This window comes from Ptychodera flava, chromosome 2 (genome assembly GCF_041260155.1).
Source record: "Ptychodera flava strain L36383 chromosome 2, AS_Pfla_20210202, whole genome shotgun sequence".
NCBI lineage: Eukaryota > Metazoa > Hemichordata > Enteropneusta > Ptychoderidae > Ptychodera > Ptychodera flava.
Window position 1 is genome coordinate 2,220,920 of NC_091929.1, and position 19,495 is coordinate 2,240,414.

The 19,495-nt window shown below is 38.5% G+C and overlaps 1 protein-coding gene across 3 annotated transcripts in view; it reads right to left on the reverse strand.

The window, feature by feature from the left end:
• Positions 1-19,495, reverse strand: part of LOC139151373 (putative diacyglycerol O-acyltransferase MT1468) — a 388,693-nt gene that overhangs the window by 25,983 nt on the left and 343,215 nt on the right. The window contains exon 1 of one of the 3 annotated variants that reach the window (XM_070724134.1): positions 6,809-7,020. The exons of the other annotated variants lie outside the window; for them this stretch is intronic. The gene's annotated coding sequence lies outside the window, so the exon portion shown is untranslated. Of the gene's footprint in view, positions 1-6,808; positions 7,021-19,495 lie in introns of those variants that run through there. 3 annotated transcript variants of the gene reach the window in all.

Sequence of the window (19,495 nt, forward strand, 5' to 3'; positions counted from 1 at the left end):
GACGGATGACGACGGAAAATCAACCTAATATTTGATAAGCTCCGCATTGCTGGCAGCAGAGCTATAAATGCATTGTGTCAGCCACAAGTTTCATCATTCAATTGCATTTTTGGTGCGCCCTTCGGGTGCATAACTTTAATAATAATAAGACATATTTTTCATGACACAGTCCCCACTTGTTAATGGGTACTTTGATTACAGGTCCTCAGAGAGGATAGAGTCCTCTTCATTAGGTCTGTGATAAAAATACTTTTGAATGTCTGAGCTGTAGTTCAGGACATGAAAAAATCATAATAAAATGGCCACATGGCGGCCTTATTGGATCGTATCACAGAACAAATCTATGTGCATATGTATGACAGACATCCAGCTCTATGGGTTTGCTCAGAATTAGATATATGCATAATTAATGAGGTATAGTATGAAGCATCATAAGGTCTCCCATCATACCATATATGAAGGGTGTACCACTTGTGTTCCTGAGTTATGGACAAATATGTATATTTGAGATCAAAGGTCATCGAGGTCATGTGACATTTTGTCAAAATAATTGTATTGCTAAGTTATCCCTATATACCAAAAATCAGACCTCTAGCTCTATTGGCTCGCTCAAAATTAGATATGCACATAATTGATGAGGTACGATATGTGGCGTCATAAGCTGTCCCATCATACCATATATGAAGGGTGTAGCACTTGTGGTTACTGAGTTATGGACAAATATGTATATTTGGGGTCAAAGGTCACCGAGGTCACATGACATTTTGTCAAAAAAATTGTAGTGCTCAGTTATCCCTATATACCAAAAATCAGACCTCTAGCTCTATTGGCTCGCTCAAAATTAGATATGCACATAATTAATGATGTACAATATGTGGCATCATAAAGTGTCCCATCATACCATACATGAAGGTAGTAGCACTTGTGGTTACTGAGTTATGGACAAATATGTATATTTGAGGTCAAAGGTCACCGAGGTCACGTGACATTTTGTCAAAAAAATTGTATTGCTAAGTTATCCCTATATACCAAAAATCAGACCTCTAACTCTATTGGCTTGCTCAAAATTAGATATGCACATAATTAATGAGGTACAATATGTGGCGTCATAAGCTGTTCCATCATACCATACATGAAGGGTGTAGCACTTGTGGTTCCTGAGTTATGGACAAATATGTATATTTGAGGTCAAAGGTCACCAAGGTCACGTGACATTTTGTCAAAAAAATTTTATTGCTAAGTTATCCCTATATACCAAAAATCAGACCTCTAGCTCTATTGGCTTGCTGAAAATTAGATATGCGCATAATTAATGAGGTACAATATGTGGCGTCATAAGCTGTCCCATCATGAAGGGTGTAGCACTTGTGGTTACCGAGTTATGGACATATATATATGAGGTCACCAAGGTCACCAAGGTCACGTGACATTTTGTCAAATATCTGAGATATCTGCGTGAAAGGATGGACTCACGGATGGACTCATGGACGGACATGACCCAATCTATAAGCCCCCTGGACTTCATCCGTTGGGACTAAAAACTGTGTCACTGCATCCTTTTTCAATATGAATACGATGAGAAACTAAATTTTATTTTTCTCGGCCTTATACATGGGAGTCTATGGACTGCCTTATACATGGAGTCTATGGACTGCCTTATACATGGGAGTCTATGGAGACGGCCTTATACATGGGAGTCTATGGAGGTGAAAACTAAAAAGTCCTCTAACACGACCAAATTTGATCGCATTGTGAAACAAATCGACGTGCATCTGTATGGGGTAGGGTACTATCCTTGTGCAAAGTTTGAAAGAAATTGACCTGGGCATCTCTGAGATATCTGCGTGAACGGACGGACGCACGGACGGACGCACACACGCACGCACGCACGCACGGACGCACGCACGGACATGACCAAACCTATAAGTCCCCCCGGACGGTGTCCGTGGGGACTAACAAGGCAGTATTGCTGAAGGCAATGAGTACTTGGGCCGAGATAGAGTAATTTTGAGGACAATATATACTACTATTCAAATATGGTCTTGAATTTCCTCCTGTCAATTAGGCATTTGATTAACTGGTTATTAAACGAAGCAATGGCATGACAACGGCAAAATATGTCTAGCAACTTTTGTGGAGTTTGAGGCAGGGGTTCTTTATTTATAGTGAAATTGCTTAAACTCCTTAAATATTCAAATTACAGCAAATTCTTTTGTTCTCGATGGTAGATGTCTAATATTTAGATGGGCATATTTAGATTTCTACCCTATAGTTTTCCCTATATACCAAAAATCGGACATCCAGCTCTATTGGCTTGCTCAGAATTAGATATGCGAATAATTAATGAGGTACAATATGTGGTGTCATATATATTTGATGTCAAAGGTCATTGAGGTCACGTGACATTTTGTCAAAATAATTGTATTGCTAAGTTATTCCTATATACCAAAAATCAGACCTCTAGCTCTATTGGCTCGCTCAAAATTAGATATGCGCATAATTAATAAGGTACAATATGTGGTGTCGTTAGGTGTCTTATCATACCAAATATGAAGGGTGTAGCACTTGTGGTTACTGAGTTGTGGACAAATATGTATATTTGATGTCAAAGGTCATTGAGGTCACGTGACGTTTTGTCAAACAAATTATATTGTTAACTTATCCCTATATACCAAAAATCAGACCTCTAGCTCTATTGGCTCGCTCAAAATTAGATATGCGCATAATTAATGAGGTACAATATGTGGCGTCATAAGGTGTCCCATCATACCAAATATGAAAGGTTTAGCACTTGTGGTTACTGAGTTATGGACAATAATGTATATTTGAGGTCAAAGGTCACCAAGGTCACATGATATTTTGTCAAAATGTCTGAGATATCTGCGTGAACCGATGTACGCACTGATGGACTCACGGACGGATATGACCCAATCTATAAGCCCCCTGGACTTTATCCGTGGGGACAAAAAACTGTGTCACTGCATCCTTTAGGCAATATGAATACGATGAGAAACTAAATTTTTATTTTTCTTGGCCTTATACATGAAAGTCTATGGAGAACTGCCTTATACATAGGAGTCCAAGGAGGTGTAAACTAAAAAGTCCTCTAACACGGCCAAATTCGATCGCATTGTGAAACAAATCGACGTGCATCTGTATGGGGTTGGGTACTATTCTTGTGCAAAGTTTGAAAGAAATTGACCAGGGCACGTCTAGGATATCTGCGTGAATGGACGGACGGACGGACTGACATGACCAACCTATAACTCCCCCAGGACTTCGTCCGTGGGCACTAAAAACAACGCAACAGTTATTACAGCTACACCGGCGGTAGGTTCATATCCAGAGCCCCGTACGGTCTGCCGCCGTCGCTTGAAAACAATCTCATAAACCTGGCCATATGGGCAACTGTGTATGAGCAGCTGGATGCTTGACTTCCCGGAGAAGGCGAGCTGTCACGTTCAAGCTCAGGGTTATTTGTCAATCAAATTTCAGTAAATTTACCTTACTCGTCTACCTAGATGAAATTTTGTCTATATGCTGAAATTTCGCCGAAGTTTGACAAAATTGCATCGATTTTTCAGGTTCATATCCGACATTTTTGAGTTTTGAGTGCAGACAGAAATAAGTTTTGAGGCAACATGGCTGCGACCCCATGTTGACCCCTAGCCCTGCGTACGATGCTATGTGCTACAGCTAACACACAGCATCGTACGCAGGGCTAGCGAGAGAGTTGCCGACATCGACGGTTATTTACGAGAAGTGAATAAAAGACTGTCATTTTGGAAGCGATCGAGTAGCTGAGGTAGGCTGGGATACGACTTGGGCCCAAGAACGCTGAATTTCGGCAGTAATTTGGCTTTTTACGTCAAGGCCCTAAATGGATTTGAAGTCACCGACCCTACGTACGCGTACGGGTCTTTGCAGGGCTGTGGTGTGCGGGGCGATTAGCTGTAGCGAACACACAGCATCGTACGCAGAGCTAGTTAAGTGACCCCAAGTGAAAATGTGTTCGCGATCAAATCTTCCTATATTTTTTTCAGAATTTTCGACAAAATCATTGCTTCTTACATCTTTTGTAAAATATAAAATATTAATATAAAAATGCGATGTGCCATGTCTCCAGATTTCTAAATATCGTTCGTTGACCGTTCGACGGAATACTCATTTCGCAAATTGTGACGCAGTTGAAATTCAATACTGACCGCCAAATAATCTTAATGAGACGAGATCATTCTAGACATCCTCCAAATTATCCAACCATTCGCGTTAGAGTTCAGCTCGCTTAGAGGATCATAACATTCTTCGGCCTTCGTTTAGATCGACCCTAATCTCTCCCATTTAGGAAATAAATACACAAGCTACCTTGACAAAACTTCGTGCACCATCCAGGACCAAACACACTACAAATCTGTCTTGACGTCATCATCTCCTTACATGGTAATCGGCATACCGTATTTTTTAGCAAAGGAGACACAGAATACGTCGGAGTATTCAGTTTCAAAACGTATTACATTGTGTGATGTTGTCAAAAAAAGGTAATGTTACTGCAGTGGTATAAATTACAAAACACAAAAGTTCAAATCAGTTTATTTTGGACTGGCTTTAACCAACATTTCATATTGTTTCTTATGCCAGATTTGACCACGTGCTTACTGGCGACCCCTTTAATGCAAATTTTGTGTCAAATGGTGTGTTCTCCTGGAAAAACAAACGTACGATTGCTATATGAAGGAGGCGAAATTTGCCCTCAAAACTCGAAACCACCCCTTACGGGTGTACCTAGCTATTTTGAACGAGCTTCTCGAATCTGCAGCTCTATTTCGAAATGATGGTCTGGTTTTCTCAGCTCAAGGATAAGTGTTCTCCATCGCTGTGGGCATTACTCAACTGGGGGTACAGTTTCCAGTCGTAATGTTTTTCATTGTGTCCGGGATATAAAACCATTCCTTTTCACAATTTTACTTCGGTTAACACTAGTCCCATCTTGTCAGCGATTAAACATGTTTCAAGTTTAAATGTTAAATTCTGGTCTCGAGCCCTCTTGTTCGACCAAACTGAAATTACCCCTCCCACTTTGGCTCGTCCAGTGGGTGTAGCAAGGGTCGTGCCATCGCCTAGGAAACGGAGGGTGCATTAATTGTTGCATTTCGATGCACATTTTGATTATATTCAGAAGATTTTGTGGCAAAAACTCAGATAGAGAAGCATTAATATTCACATCTCACTTATTCAAGACTGGCTGAGAGCAGCACTTCCATTCAGTTAACATCTTTACGCCATTTATTATGCCAAGAAAGATGAAGCCAAGACATTTTGCCCTCCCTGGTCTCAGCCAGAAATGGTTATACCTTACAGAGTTTTTTCCCACGGAATGAAAACAAATGTACTTGGGCTGAGGCCCAAGTACAATAAGACATATTTTTCATAGCCCCGTCCTATGGCAAAACTTTAATATAGCAGACATATATATATCTGAGATACCTGTATGTTTAAAATTTTTCGACTGTCAGTACATGTGATTTCATCTCATTTCATTTCATTCACTGACAGCATAATGTGATTTCATTTCAGTTCACTTCATTCAATGACTACCTATGGTGTCATTTCATTGCATTCACTGACGGTACATTATTTTATCATTCGCTGACAGTACATGTGATTTCAATGCACAAAAGACCCACAATTGCTAGCGTGAAACGAATACAAACCTAACAGCCTGAATAACAACTGTTGTTTTCGTCGAATAAGATCACGCTGGGTCAATATCTACCAATGTGCAAGTAAACGACTCGATGTTGCCTGAGCTATTGTCGGTCGTAATTCCGCTGGTTGTCATCAATGTAGGTATGAAGACAATGACATAGATTTCCTGATTCTTGGCAGTCTTTGACAAAGATAAAGCGACGATGTTGCGTTTGAGTCCTCCAAATTATCAGAAGGCAACCGACATATTAAGTTATACCTACTACACCACGCTTTTCGATCAATTTATTCCCATTTATTCCCTTCCAAGAACATCACAGCGACTATGTCGACTTTTACAGGGCGATTATCTGTCTGGTAACAGTCGGGTGATAAAAGTGCTTGAAACAAACTGTCTGAAATTTACCTTACATTTATAAATTTACGGAAACTTTGATGTCAAACAAGAGCATTGGAACGATAGTGACGATTTGTCAGAGAAGCGTATCGTTGTTAGATTGCTCTTTCGTCAATCGCAAAGGAAGCCTTGTACACAGTGTCAGACTGTTTTAGATAGCTTCCGGCTATAAATATGTCATCTTTTAGATCAGCAGAATAGAAATGGTTTTGTGGCGATAAATCACATTGCAGAAAGTTGAAAATTGACAGATGCAATAAACCGCAGAGAGGCCATAAAGCTGTGAGAACATGGATCCATATTCTGGTTAATTTCCATGCTGTTCCACGATAAGCTCCCTTAAACCAAGATATCGTGATTTGCAATGTGTAATAACAAATGTTTTCTTTGCAAACCGTTGCTAAGATAGTTGCATTAGATATGACTCATGGAGAACACAAACCCAGCAGTATTAAATTGAAAAAGTGACCACTTGTCTTCCCAGCTGATGCATTATGCTGATATAGACGATTGTCAAGGTGACCGTCAAAACTAAACCAGTTCTCGGCTTTGAATCCTTTCAGTAGATATCATCAAAAGACAGACGCTGTCACTATTACCCCCAGCCCGCATACACATTTCTTTGAAAGTTGATGACAGCCGAACGCGAATAAATGCATGTCACTGTTTTTCAGATATGATTAATATTCCTCTGATATTTCCTACCTTCGCTGCAGATCATTGCACCACGTGACCTGTTATCCTAACTCGGATGGTAAAGATTTCACTCTCCCTACTTTCACCAGAAACTCCCTTTCCGAGTCAATATATACAAATATGGCGTTTGACATTCAGAGTCACCAGAGGCGCGAGCTCTTTCTACTTAAATGAGTGTCGACCGTAGGAACACGTGATCTGATAAAGTCACATAATACTTGGACTGAAAGACGGAGCCGTGTGCGGTTTGGGAACGTCTTCTTAACATTGCATTAACATACGTCATCAGCATTGGTTAATGCATTCTTGTTGCATTATCAAATTACATTGTGTCCCCGTCGCGTTTCATTGACGCTAGTAAAAACCTACTTAAAAACGACGGTTGCCTGAGTGCCATGACTGGTTGACAAAGGTACAAATCATTCTTGACTATAATACGAAACCAGATATTCACAAAAGTGCTTGTGTATAAAAAGCCAAGGAGAATAGGTATAATTCCTGCTCTCAAAGATATGAGTGGCCGTTAATCACGCTTGGCTGGTAGAAGAGTGCTGTTCTACGCATAATCGTGTTTTTTTCGCGATTGAAATGGACGTCAATTTGACTGAACTAGCACCACCAACGTTAATTTCGAACACCTTAACACTTTTCAAATAAGCATCCATTATAGACTCTGAAAGAAGACAATTTTGCTACATGAAGACAATTGGACGATAAACATCATATTTATATACCAAGGCAACTTAATGGAGGATAAATTTTTATTGAAATCGGAGAACATCGAAGCAGTAGTTATAATGATTATAGTGGGTCTTTTTTTGTCAATATAGCGACTTATGTAGCTTCTGCCCTAGCCAAAAATATAAACAAATACAAACACAAGAAATACGAGAGAGAGAGAGAGAGAGAGAGAGAGAGAGAGAGAGAGAGAGCCTGTTAATTTCTTTACGGTCGCCTATGTTGTATGTAGCAATTAGTCGACAAATAAGTTGGTCTTGCAATCTTATGATTTCATATACATCTTGAAATTCTTTGCACTACTATTCTTGGTGGAGTTTGTATGACTTGTCGATGGAAAAATCTGATGATTGAGTGAGTATCTAAATAAAATTGTTTCTACTGAATGGTGCTAAAGGCATGTTACTTGTGTTATAATATTGTATGTCCCGATGGACTGATGTGAAGTTATGTTCAACCATTTCTTTTTCTATGCAAACATTCTAAGAGCAATCGACGTTTTCGTACAACCAGCTTTCTCAACAACTTTTCTCAACAACTTAAAGCCTCACTTTTCAATCCCAGGTTCTCGCATTAGTGGAGTTCTCCTCCCAGTCAAACACTTGACCAGTACGATGTTTTATTTCTATATCATTAATTACACAAACTGATCTCAATCTTTTGTCACCTTTTACTAATCCTGCAAACGGAGTTCATACTAGCGTTGGATTGACGGTCGGTTCAAATCGCCAACGGTCGTTGATTCCCACCACCAACACTCGAATTTCCAAAAAAATTGCCTTCCAGTCGCTCTAGAATTTGAATATAACCACAGAGTTCGATCGGCAGCAGCTTATTGCTGACCGCTTGGCAGTCTATCTGCATTTTTGCGGCCGGAGAAAACTAAAAAGCGGCATTTTCTGGAGCGTGTGTCCGAGTGTTGCCTGTTTGGTGTCCACTTACACGATGAAAGCCGCCATAGCTTGGCGCCCTTTAAAGGGAGACTCCGCCTTTAAAGGGACAAAGTTGGCCATTTTTCATGAATTTTGTTTGATGCAATTGTTTGACATGTTGAGAGATACTAAGTGAATGGGTGACCATGCATATATTCGACCCCGATTTTAGACAAATTAAATGAAACCATCGCGAAAATGAATTAACGGTCATGACCATTCATTCATTTTCGCGATGGTTTCATGTATCCTGTCTAAAACTTGGGTCGAATATATGCATGGTCACCCATTCATTCAGTATCTTTCAACATGTCAAACAATATAAGTAGTATCTTGCATCAAACAAAATTCATGAAAAATGGCCGACTTTGTCCCTTTAATACGCTGAATGCGATACATTGCATTCTGCGCATGCTCCGGAAAGCAATTCCAGAAAAAGCTAATTGAACAGCAATCGATAATCAGTTCTGGATTCGCGTATGTTTTCAATTATAAGGTCAGTGATATCAGCTGCAGTGTCGCATATTCATTTGCAAAAATCGTTGTGGTAAAGGCACATGAATTTATCTGCCACACTGACTCCGTGTGCAGATAACAAGTCGACTAAACGGAGAAGATTTCTGAATGAGACAAATTTGCTGAATGTTCTGCACCACAGACCGAAGAGGAGTTTACTCTCCTGCATCCACATTGAACATTAGAATAAGTAGAAGAAAAAGGAATAGTTATAGTAATCCGCAGCGTACGTGTTTTTAATAAAATCTTTACTTTAAAATATGACACGTTCTATTTTATTTAACACTGCCCTTTGTTTGACGCACGTCGTCTTTGCATGCTCAGTTTCGTGTTTTTATCATTGTTTGATAAAAAGAATGGACTTCATACTGAAAACGGAATCGCGGGAAATACTTTATGAACAGAGAAAAACGTGACTTATGCATAATCAAACAGTGAAGTGCCAGTTAGGAATTTAAGTTTAGAAGACTGACTCACAGCATTGATTGGGCACTGAACTCTCCTATCTCAGGATCCTTATCGATACAACATACAATTATTCACTACATATCTTTTCGACAGAGATTACAAGTACATCCTCTGACACTTGGAAGAGTGTTCATCAGTAATGATTTGTCAAGATTGTGAATAGTTCATATTGGTGGCGGGAGGTTAACCAAAAGTAGTCATGAAAATATATCGGAAAGTTTAAATAAAGTTCCTGCTTACATGTTCTGTTATGTCAATCCCTACCATTGGTCCAAGATGGCAGAGTTCATATCGTCTGTCATGAAAATAAAGGTACTATAAAGTACACTGAATTGCAATAATTCGAAGCGTGTCCCTCAACCAAGTCCTGAACAGAGTGATTTTTTTGAGAAATAAAAAGAATAAGTAAATAGTTTTCGAAAAAAGTCACTAGCATCAAGTGTATGTAAGCTGTAAGTTTGTAAGTATTCATCCAACCGATGAATACTCCTCTATCTCAATATTCAAACAAGACAACTCCTTATCATGAAATGCGAAGCTCATCGACAGCCAAAAGTGGATTTGCCTGCCTTCTCAATTATTGGATCCTAGGCAGTAATGGTCTTTGAAAATCGAACTCATACATTACAGGGCGAGCCATTGATAAGAAAAACACGGGAAAACTTAACTCATGTTTTCATCCGCAGCACCGTGAGGATGATTCCTAATGCGTACTCTGGCTGTAAGATAGAAATCTTACTCTGTACAGAAGCTGACTCGGCTGAAATTTCAAACACCAAATAGAAGAAGGAGAAGAAGATGGACGCTAGAGTATCGAAATGCAGGTGAAGCAGGTACCAACATGCAGGTGAAGCAGGTATCAACATGCAGGTGAAGCAGGTATCAACATGCAGGTGAAGCAGGTATCAAAATGCAAGTGACGCGGGTACCAATATGCAGGTGAAGCGGGTACCAACATGCAGGTGAAGCAGGTATCAAAATGCAGGTGAAGCGGGTACCAATATGCAGGTGAAGCAGGTACCAATATGCAGGTGAAGCAGGTATCAAAATGCAAGTGACGCGGGTACCAATATGCAGGTGAAGCGGGTACCAACATGCAGGTGAAGCAGGTATCAAAATGCAGGTGAAGCGGGTACCAATATGCAGGTGAAGCAGGTACCAATATGCAGGTGAAGCGGGTACCAACATGCAGGTGAAGCAGGTATCAAAATGCAAGTGACGCGGGTACCAACATGCAGGTGAAGCGGGTACCAACATGCAGGTGAAGCAGGTATCAAAATGCAGGTAAAAGCAAAACTTACGATGCCTGCACCAACTGAAAATCCGCATCTTATGAGCTAAAATGAACCCTTAAAATCAAATCTTAATGATTCATGACGTTTTGATTCTTTTGTAAAGGGGACCTGTGGTTTTGTTGGTTCTTCATTTAATATTTGCACCCTAGTATTCATGTTAAACTAATAACGAATATACATCGCTCACAATAATATAGTTTATCTTTGATAAGGGATATCTACCATTAGGAAATCACCACGGTAGTTCAATAAAACAGTTCCTTGGTTTGTAGCATGTCCATCGATGGCTCCAGCAAACCATTGGTTTAGCTTCCATGACATGTCAATTTGATGACATTCAACTTATATTTGTTCTCAGGATTAAACACTATCTGACAAACTCTGGCCTGATTGCTAAATGACATACATATCCCATACATCAATTGATATTTCTGCAAATATAAGTGAACCTCCCTTTCATCATCTGCCGGCATGCGGTATGGCTATTTTAACATTTTCGACAGATATTACAAAGAGAAAACGATCTTACAATACTTGAACCACAAGAGGTTGCAGTAATCCTTTTGTCGTGACTGTTTCGCCAGACATCATTAATATCTATTAAAGTACTTCATTTCATCTTATCTACATTTGGTTTCAAATAAAATGCTTTGTGTTCTCTGTACTTTTTTCTTAAACACACGAGAGAGGTATCGGGCAGTGTTATTAAGCAGTCACTGTGCACTGTGGTAATATCAATGAATTATAATTCCGGACAGTGCATTCCATAATGAAAACACAGTAAAGCATCTGAAGCCGCTTATCTTGCATTTTGACCGTAAAACAAACAAATTCTGTTTAATAAGAGTAAAGTCGATTACATAGCACAAATATAACTTAAAGGTTCAGTCACATTAGGCTACTGCAAATGGCAAAACCTATTCGCTTAAATATTAATAAACTTCAAAACTCCAGAAAGTTAAATGTTTTACTCAGTGAAACTTTATGACATATAATTACATCGATTGACGATTTGAGCAAGTTAGGTGCAAAGGCCATTTATCCGACTATCTGTGATAGCATCATCAAAACAAAATGAGATTTTCAAAAAAATTCAGATGTGAATTTTATTAGGCTGTTGTATTTTGGATATCTGCGAAGTGTCTGCATCATTACATCAGATTCACATCTTTCTGGTTCAACAGACGTGCAGACCGTTTTATGTAGTAGGAATTCGTGCTTTGATGAAAGTGTGTTTAAACACTGAAGACTGAACGCGAAATTGAAAGCTGGTCAGAAACCTACGTTGGAAGTTGCCCCTAAATGAAACCAATCTGATTTTTCTGATAGATTGATCACGTGCATGACTCTTCTTTTCGTTACTATGGCGTTTGTGTCAGCTAAATGAACTGCGTACCAGAATTACCGTGCGGTATTTGTCGTCCTAGACTGATGGACACATAGGCATTCAATGTAAAGTCGGAAAACACATGTGTTGTTGACTGTGCCATTTTACTGCATTTGACGATCACCAGACAACTGCCACTTGAAACACATTTGTCGATGTTATTTGAAAATGTGGATCTAAGATCAATTCAAGTCATTTCTTGATCAGTAGACACTAGCAACACAATTCACCAACAGAGTTATATTTCTCTTGAACCATTTGTAAGATTTTCTTTAAATATTTCAATTTATGAAATCTTCATCAGTACTACTAAGATAAGACTGGCCAATAAGAAATGGCTGAGTATATTAATAAATAATGAACAGTGACACGGCCATTTTGGTTACACATATGGATTGCAGGGAACATACTCAAGGAATTTCTACTTTCTCCTGGATTGATAAGGGTTATTGCGGACAGCTTGTTGCGTTACTCCAGACATTAACACTGTAAGTTACGTATTAATCCATGACAGTGTGAGACTCACATTCAGGAATATTTGCAGTCAACATCAACCTTTCGAAGTTGCTTGCTATATGAAAGAAGTCCTTATTTTATGAAAAATGTGGGGAGATTTTATCCTTTTCCGTTTATTTCTTTTGAATTGAACTGTGATGGAAAGAGGACAGTCTCAATATCAACGTCTCTTCTTGATGATACGAAATCCTAATATTCGCTAATATAAATTTTGGATGGTCAAAAACATTGGTAGCCTAACCAATTCGTACAGTGACTCACACTTTAAACTGACTGGATCATCGACTTCACAATGTCGCATCTTTTATTCGCATCCTTTATTCACATTCAGCAGTGTTAGGGCAGCGTAAAAGTACACAGGATAACGAACCTTGTATTTTAAATAAATGTTAAGTCGACAAAAGTCTGTACGGTAACAACTCTGTTATAATCCATTCAGGACTCAGACTAGCTGGGAGGCGACACAAACAACGCTGTGGGACACAGCTGTACTGATTTGCGTATGCCTATCATCAATACATAAGGTCATCACGACTGATCCCAGACATGTAGGACAAATTAGCTTTAGGTAGCGGAAAGCACATGCACATCTCAGAATCAGACGTGCGTGTCATTGTTCCTGTTCAAAATCCCAGTACGGTAGCACTGGCAATTTATTCAAGCAAAATAAAAGAGTTTGAATTTGTTCAAATGCAAGACAGCCATTGCGGTATTCCCTTTACACGAAATCTTTCATGGTATAAATCATACTTATTAGCATATTAATCATGACTTTATCTTTCCTCCAGCAGCTAGTACACATCGCTACTGCGAAAGAGTGTGTACTGCTGTCGTACATAAATCGGACTTAGAACTACCAGTGCACGCACATTAAACCTCAAGCATGGCGGCATGACCGCTGTTACGAATAGTTGCTGATAGATACATAATACAGCAATACAATACTGACAATACTCTGATTACTCGTCGGAACGAAATGCTAAGAACTCACGTAGCGCGAGGTCATAATAGGTGTTGCATTTGCCTTTCCCTACATACAACTGATGATGTGTTCAGGTGTTACTCCCTATTACGTCAAGGGTTTGTATTTTGTGCAAACGTCTCATTGATTGGTCACGTGTATAATCAAATTGGTCACGTATGGCCTTATTAACACATTTTTAAAAATTATTTACTCTATCATCACATCGTGTGTTACGCAGATAAAGCTGTATCGAATTTTTACGTAAAATTACAAAAATGTTAGATTTTCTGCCGTTACTTCGAATAATTACAAGATCGCTCACACAAGAAAGGTTGCCATGGATGGCTGCATAACCGAATGTAATTAATGCAAAAAATGTGCAATTACTGTCGGTTATTGACTGGAAAAACTAACACGCACCAAGCTTTTACGGAGCTATAAATGAAGTTAAAGGAAAATCGTTATCTTTCCGAACTGACGGATAATTGGTTTGTGAATGACCCGGAACTATGAGATCGTTAGCCTCTGTCTATGACCTTGAATTAGAAGTTGAATGGACGGTGATTAGAAGACATACCTACGATACGTTAAGCAGCTTCCTTTTCTGCATCGTAAATTGCTATATAAACCATATTGTCTGAATAAGGTGACATTAATATATGGGTCAGAAATCACACATTTCACACGTGATCAAAGACTGTGAGATCATTGCTCTGACCTAGATCACATATATCCAATGACTCATTTTCTCTTGGCTACGGTACATGTAAGTGATGTATAACCAGCTTGGCATCCAAATGTGTGAGGCAATTCGGGTGCTACATACAATTCAATATCTTTAACTACTGTGTTGAAGTACGCGTGTATCGATAGATTCTACTGTAATTTCCTGAAATAGGCAAGGTGTAACGCCATATCCACCGTACTCATCGGTCTATATTCCTACTTCACACCTGTATCTTTCATATATATATATATGAAGGAAACGATATATCATCGACATGGGGGGGAGGCGGGGGGGCTGGGGGGGGGGGGGGGGGGGGGGGGGGGGGGGGGGGTGTGGGTATTCTCAATATTTTCATACGGGGATGTTCGGCCCAAGTTTAAAACATCTACCCATGTGTATTGTTAAAAACAGACCAATTGTTAGGGACTTTTTGTCAAAATCAGACCCATAGTTAGGGAATAATGCAGCGAGCTAAAAACAAAATAAGCCGACCAGCTGTCAAATAGAATACTAGCAAACAAAAGTTTTGAAGGCCCGTGAGCTGCAAAGTCATTGACTTTGTTCAATTTCAAATATTTCCAATAATTTTCAGATATTATTTCTACCAATAAAGTGATTTTTTCTTGCACTATTATGAAAACAATAATTTGTTACAAAACAGCCAGGAATTTTACATAGTTTAGTTACGGTAATCTTAAATTTCCCACAATTTTTCAAAACTTCACATATTACAATGAAAATAGAGAATACCTTGTCTCAGTGAAGTATATTCAGTCCCATGAGATCTGTTGGATGGAATCATGTTGGTCCGTAAAAATTCTTATAGGTTTATGTACTGATTTCACTGTCTGTTTGAAAATTCACATGGGGCTGCCACATTTGGGTGTGGCACCACTTTATTATTTATCTGGTTAAAAGTTACATATGTGCTCACATTCAGTCGACCTAGAAATCGGTGTCTTAAATTGTCTTTAGCAAAGTGGTACAATTCCCAGCGGACCAACTTGTCGCAACAAAAAATGGTCAAATAAAGGAAACTATACACAAGTTGTTGATAAATTTCCTTATTCTTATTTAAGAACGTCAAGTAGTGACAGCAAGAAAATAAATTTACAATATTGAAATTATCTCTACTTTCAACGTGACCAAGTAACAAAATATGTATTTGTTTTAGCTTTAAATAAATAACAGAAAGTGTCCACAGGCCCGATGATGAGAGCTCTCTTAACTTGAAACACGCTGGTCCACCGTGCCAACTCCGTCCAGATGAATCAGATCATGGAGAACAGCCACGTGGCAGCTCGACGCACAAGTACAAAAATCTTCAAAGAAAGTCACAGCATGAACTCCTACCACTAGGACATTTCCAAATAACTGCAATGTACTCAAAGGAACTCTGATACCAGAACGTCCTTGGGCGTCAACAGGCACACAAAGTTTCTAGACTGCAGTCACAATTTTGGCACTAGCAGGAAAAAGTCTGTAAAGTCGGCCTTGGTCTTCAAAACTGGGAAACTCAGCGGACATGGACTTCTGACAATCCCAACACTTACGTAAAGTCAAAGCGACGTGGCAATGCACACGTTTATATATGACAAAAAATACATTATTCATAAACACCTGGTCATGCAAATAAGCATAGAAAACAAAGGGAACTCAAACTATCATGTCACCTGGTCACTAGAAAAATGATGAAGGGGCCGTTTCCCTCATAACGACACCTTTGCCATTTAATACCTATGTTTCATGAAAGATATTTTCAGGTGATTGGAGAGCACAACAACTTTGACTCGTCAAGTTATAAATCACGCTCCTTGAAATGCTTATTTGTTCAGGTTTTATCAAAATTTAGGAGATCATTTATCGTGATTTAGTCAAACATGTTCAACAAAGTCACAACATACCCATTATACCTGGTAGACTCTTGATAAATATACTGGTCAACAAGCCTACGATTTAACATAAGCAGTAGGAATACTTGTGATCTTTGAGGCCAAAAATATCATCTACATGAGTCACTGTGAAGATATGTGACCGAACCTTGGGTTCTACAGCAGTGACTTTCTTGCACGACAAAATGACTTGAGAGAGTACAGCCTTGTGAAAGGAGGTGGCTGCTACCTCCATGGCCTTTCTAAAACAATAATCTCCAGAAACAGCTAATAAATGCTTCCATATAGAGATACAATAATCTTCCCATTTACATATGCATTAATCTACAATGTCCATCAGCAAACAATATGAAGCTCCTGCCTTTTTTTTTGCACTTTGTCTTCCAAAATCATACCTAATTTTGAAAGTACGTCACAATTATGGTTCATTTATGCAAATTATGCTGATTACAATCTCACAATCACAAGCATACTTACAATCAATATTGAATATTCACAATCGCTTAAAAACTTTTCTAGGGTATTACGAAAATTTGTAATCCGTGCTGATGGAAGTTGTGAAGTGGTTTCCAAACCTATGATTTCAAAAAAAGGATTTACTACAAATTTCGAATGCAAATCATGCAACCTTGAGTTGGCACATTTCTGGAAACTTGACATAGTTACTAACTATTGAGTCATACACCTGATATGTTTAATAAGATGATAAATTGAGGACACAGAGACTATGCACGTTAACAAGATCCTTGATGTGCAATAGATTACAATCTGAAGTCAGTTGACCCTGCAAACATATATTTCAGTGTTGGCGATTGATAATTCATAATATTTTAACGGGATTATTTTTGTTTTTCTGATATACTTTTATCAACATAAGAACGCACATACGGTTCTTCGTGCATTTTTATAGATCTGTCCCACACTTTTTGCTTATTGGACGATGCGCATCCTTTACCTATTAAAATTAGATTGTGTTGTTTGCATACTTACTAGCACATTCTTCCTTGTGTGTTATTTTTCAATTAAAAGAGGATTTTATTTTTCGGAAATCTTTTAATAAGACCATTGTGGAACCTTGCAATCATGAACAGCCTCAATCTTGATAGCTTCAGTGGAAAACAATTATGTATAAGTACATGGCAAATATTGAAAGGTAGTGAAATGACTGCAGGATGGAGACAGCATCATAACTCATAATTGTGATATTTTCATGATTGCTACTGTAATTGGTTTTACAATCAGTAATGTTGGAAAGCGTTGATTTCATCAAACGATCTATAGTATACAGTGTTGAAGATATGTTAATGCTTCAGTAGTAACAAGTCATCCTCCAGTCCTGTCAACTGGCAAATAGAAATTTGCCACATGTCGTTATCACATTTGACAACACACCACTGATTGCTTTCATCAGAGCAACATGAATAGCGTATTTGTTGAGCTGAAGTGGTCGACGTCATTCCCAATGAAAAAATTCAGTGGGATGAATACATGAATAGGAAGACAAATGTAGCAAAATACATCTCTGCGGGACGCTCAGATTACAGAGGATTGCAAATAAGGTGTATGATGCTTAATTTACTTGGGCAGAATAGCCATACCTGCCTTCACCAAGTTATTGTCGCCATAGAAAATCATACAGATGGCAAGTCCTTGTGAAATGGTAGATAATGACTTGAAGGGGACAAGGAACATACTAACGATTGGATTTGAATCAACTTGACATGTCATAGACCTTGAAGGGCTGCTATTAAAGTGACTTTTTTCAGTATCAATCAAAATCTAAAGTCAAGAATTTATTTGTACTGCATTGAACCAATCGATCGCTATCCAATATTCATTGGAGTGCGTCATTCAAGAGTCCTTCATGTTGGTGTTTTCAATATAATGTAATTCGTTTTACGTGCAACTTATTCTATTGCTCATTCCCTCCAATTTACAGTTTTTTTCCAATTGCAACAGTCATTCACTGATTTCTTGATAGTCAGCAGTTTTTTACTATCCTAAAATGTGTGCCTTCTGATCATTATAAGTCTGTTTGCAAAGAGAGTTTTATTTCTAGCGGGCATCTACTCAACAGATGTTCTGACTGATTTCAAGAGGCCAAGATAGATGTCTGCACGGTTACTGATGCTACGCACTTGTTGTAACCTATCAAACCTAGATATTTTTTCTGCGAATATAAAACAATTTGTAAGTCCCATGAAATTGTGGAAATTTGCCGAATTTAATACTTATTGATCCGCTGCTCAAAATAGAAGGATAAAATCCCGACCCACCTGCCTAGGTTTAAACACAGCCATTATAAAAGAAACAATTTTTGTCTCTTCAAAATTGTATAAAATTACCGACACTTTTTTCTCTGCAAAGAAATCACACCATAGGTTGTAAACCTCCCCCGGATTGGTGCAATATGACAACGATATCTCCATTAGTTCAATCTGAAATCAATCCTAGTGCTCAAGTAAAAATATCATGACAGATAATGCTAACAATGCTGTAGGGTAAAACAATTAACTTATAAAATTATATTTTAGTTAAATAAGTCCCTATCAGATTACATCGGCATATTCCTACAATTTGCAAGATGAGATAATTGCTTGATAGGAGAATAGCAATCATTTTGTGATGGCTGACAAGTAATCATAAACGTGCCATTCAGTGGATGTCAATTACAAAAATTAAGAAATGTTGATTCAAATACATCTCTTAAAGGTATACAGTCACCTGTAATCTAAATATGCCCATATATGGTCAAATGGGCGTTCCTTTGTATTCAAAATATCCATGTGAGGGCGCTGTTTTTAAAAAGTGACCACCTGCTTAAATTCTGTGATTGGTTTGATTTTATCTTTCCATTGTATGCATTGGTAACTGTGGCAAAATTGGAACAGGTGACAGTATACCTTTAAATGAATGTTAAGTGATCTGCTTGATTGCTCCTCTATATGCACCAAGACTAGAACTGTGTAACATACAGTTACTGATAACCTTGAACTTGGTCTGTGACCTTGCATACTCCATGTACTGTTAAATATTTTATATAACTATCTATACTGGACAGTATAACTTCTATCAACTCATTAATCCGCTCCCTCTGTCATATAGTAGGTTTGTATCAAAATCTGCAAGGCCAAAAACTGTGGTGCCACAGTAACATTGGTTGGAAATCCTACAAATGAATTATTGAACATACTTTGCTCATGATTCAAACAATGGTTTGTATCTGTTGTATTGTTTTCTATGCTTCAAAGCAACTTGTTC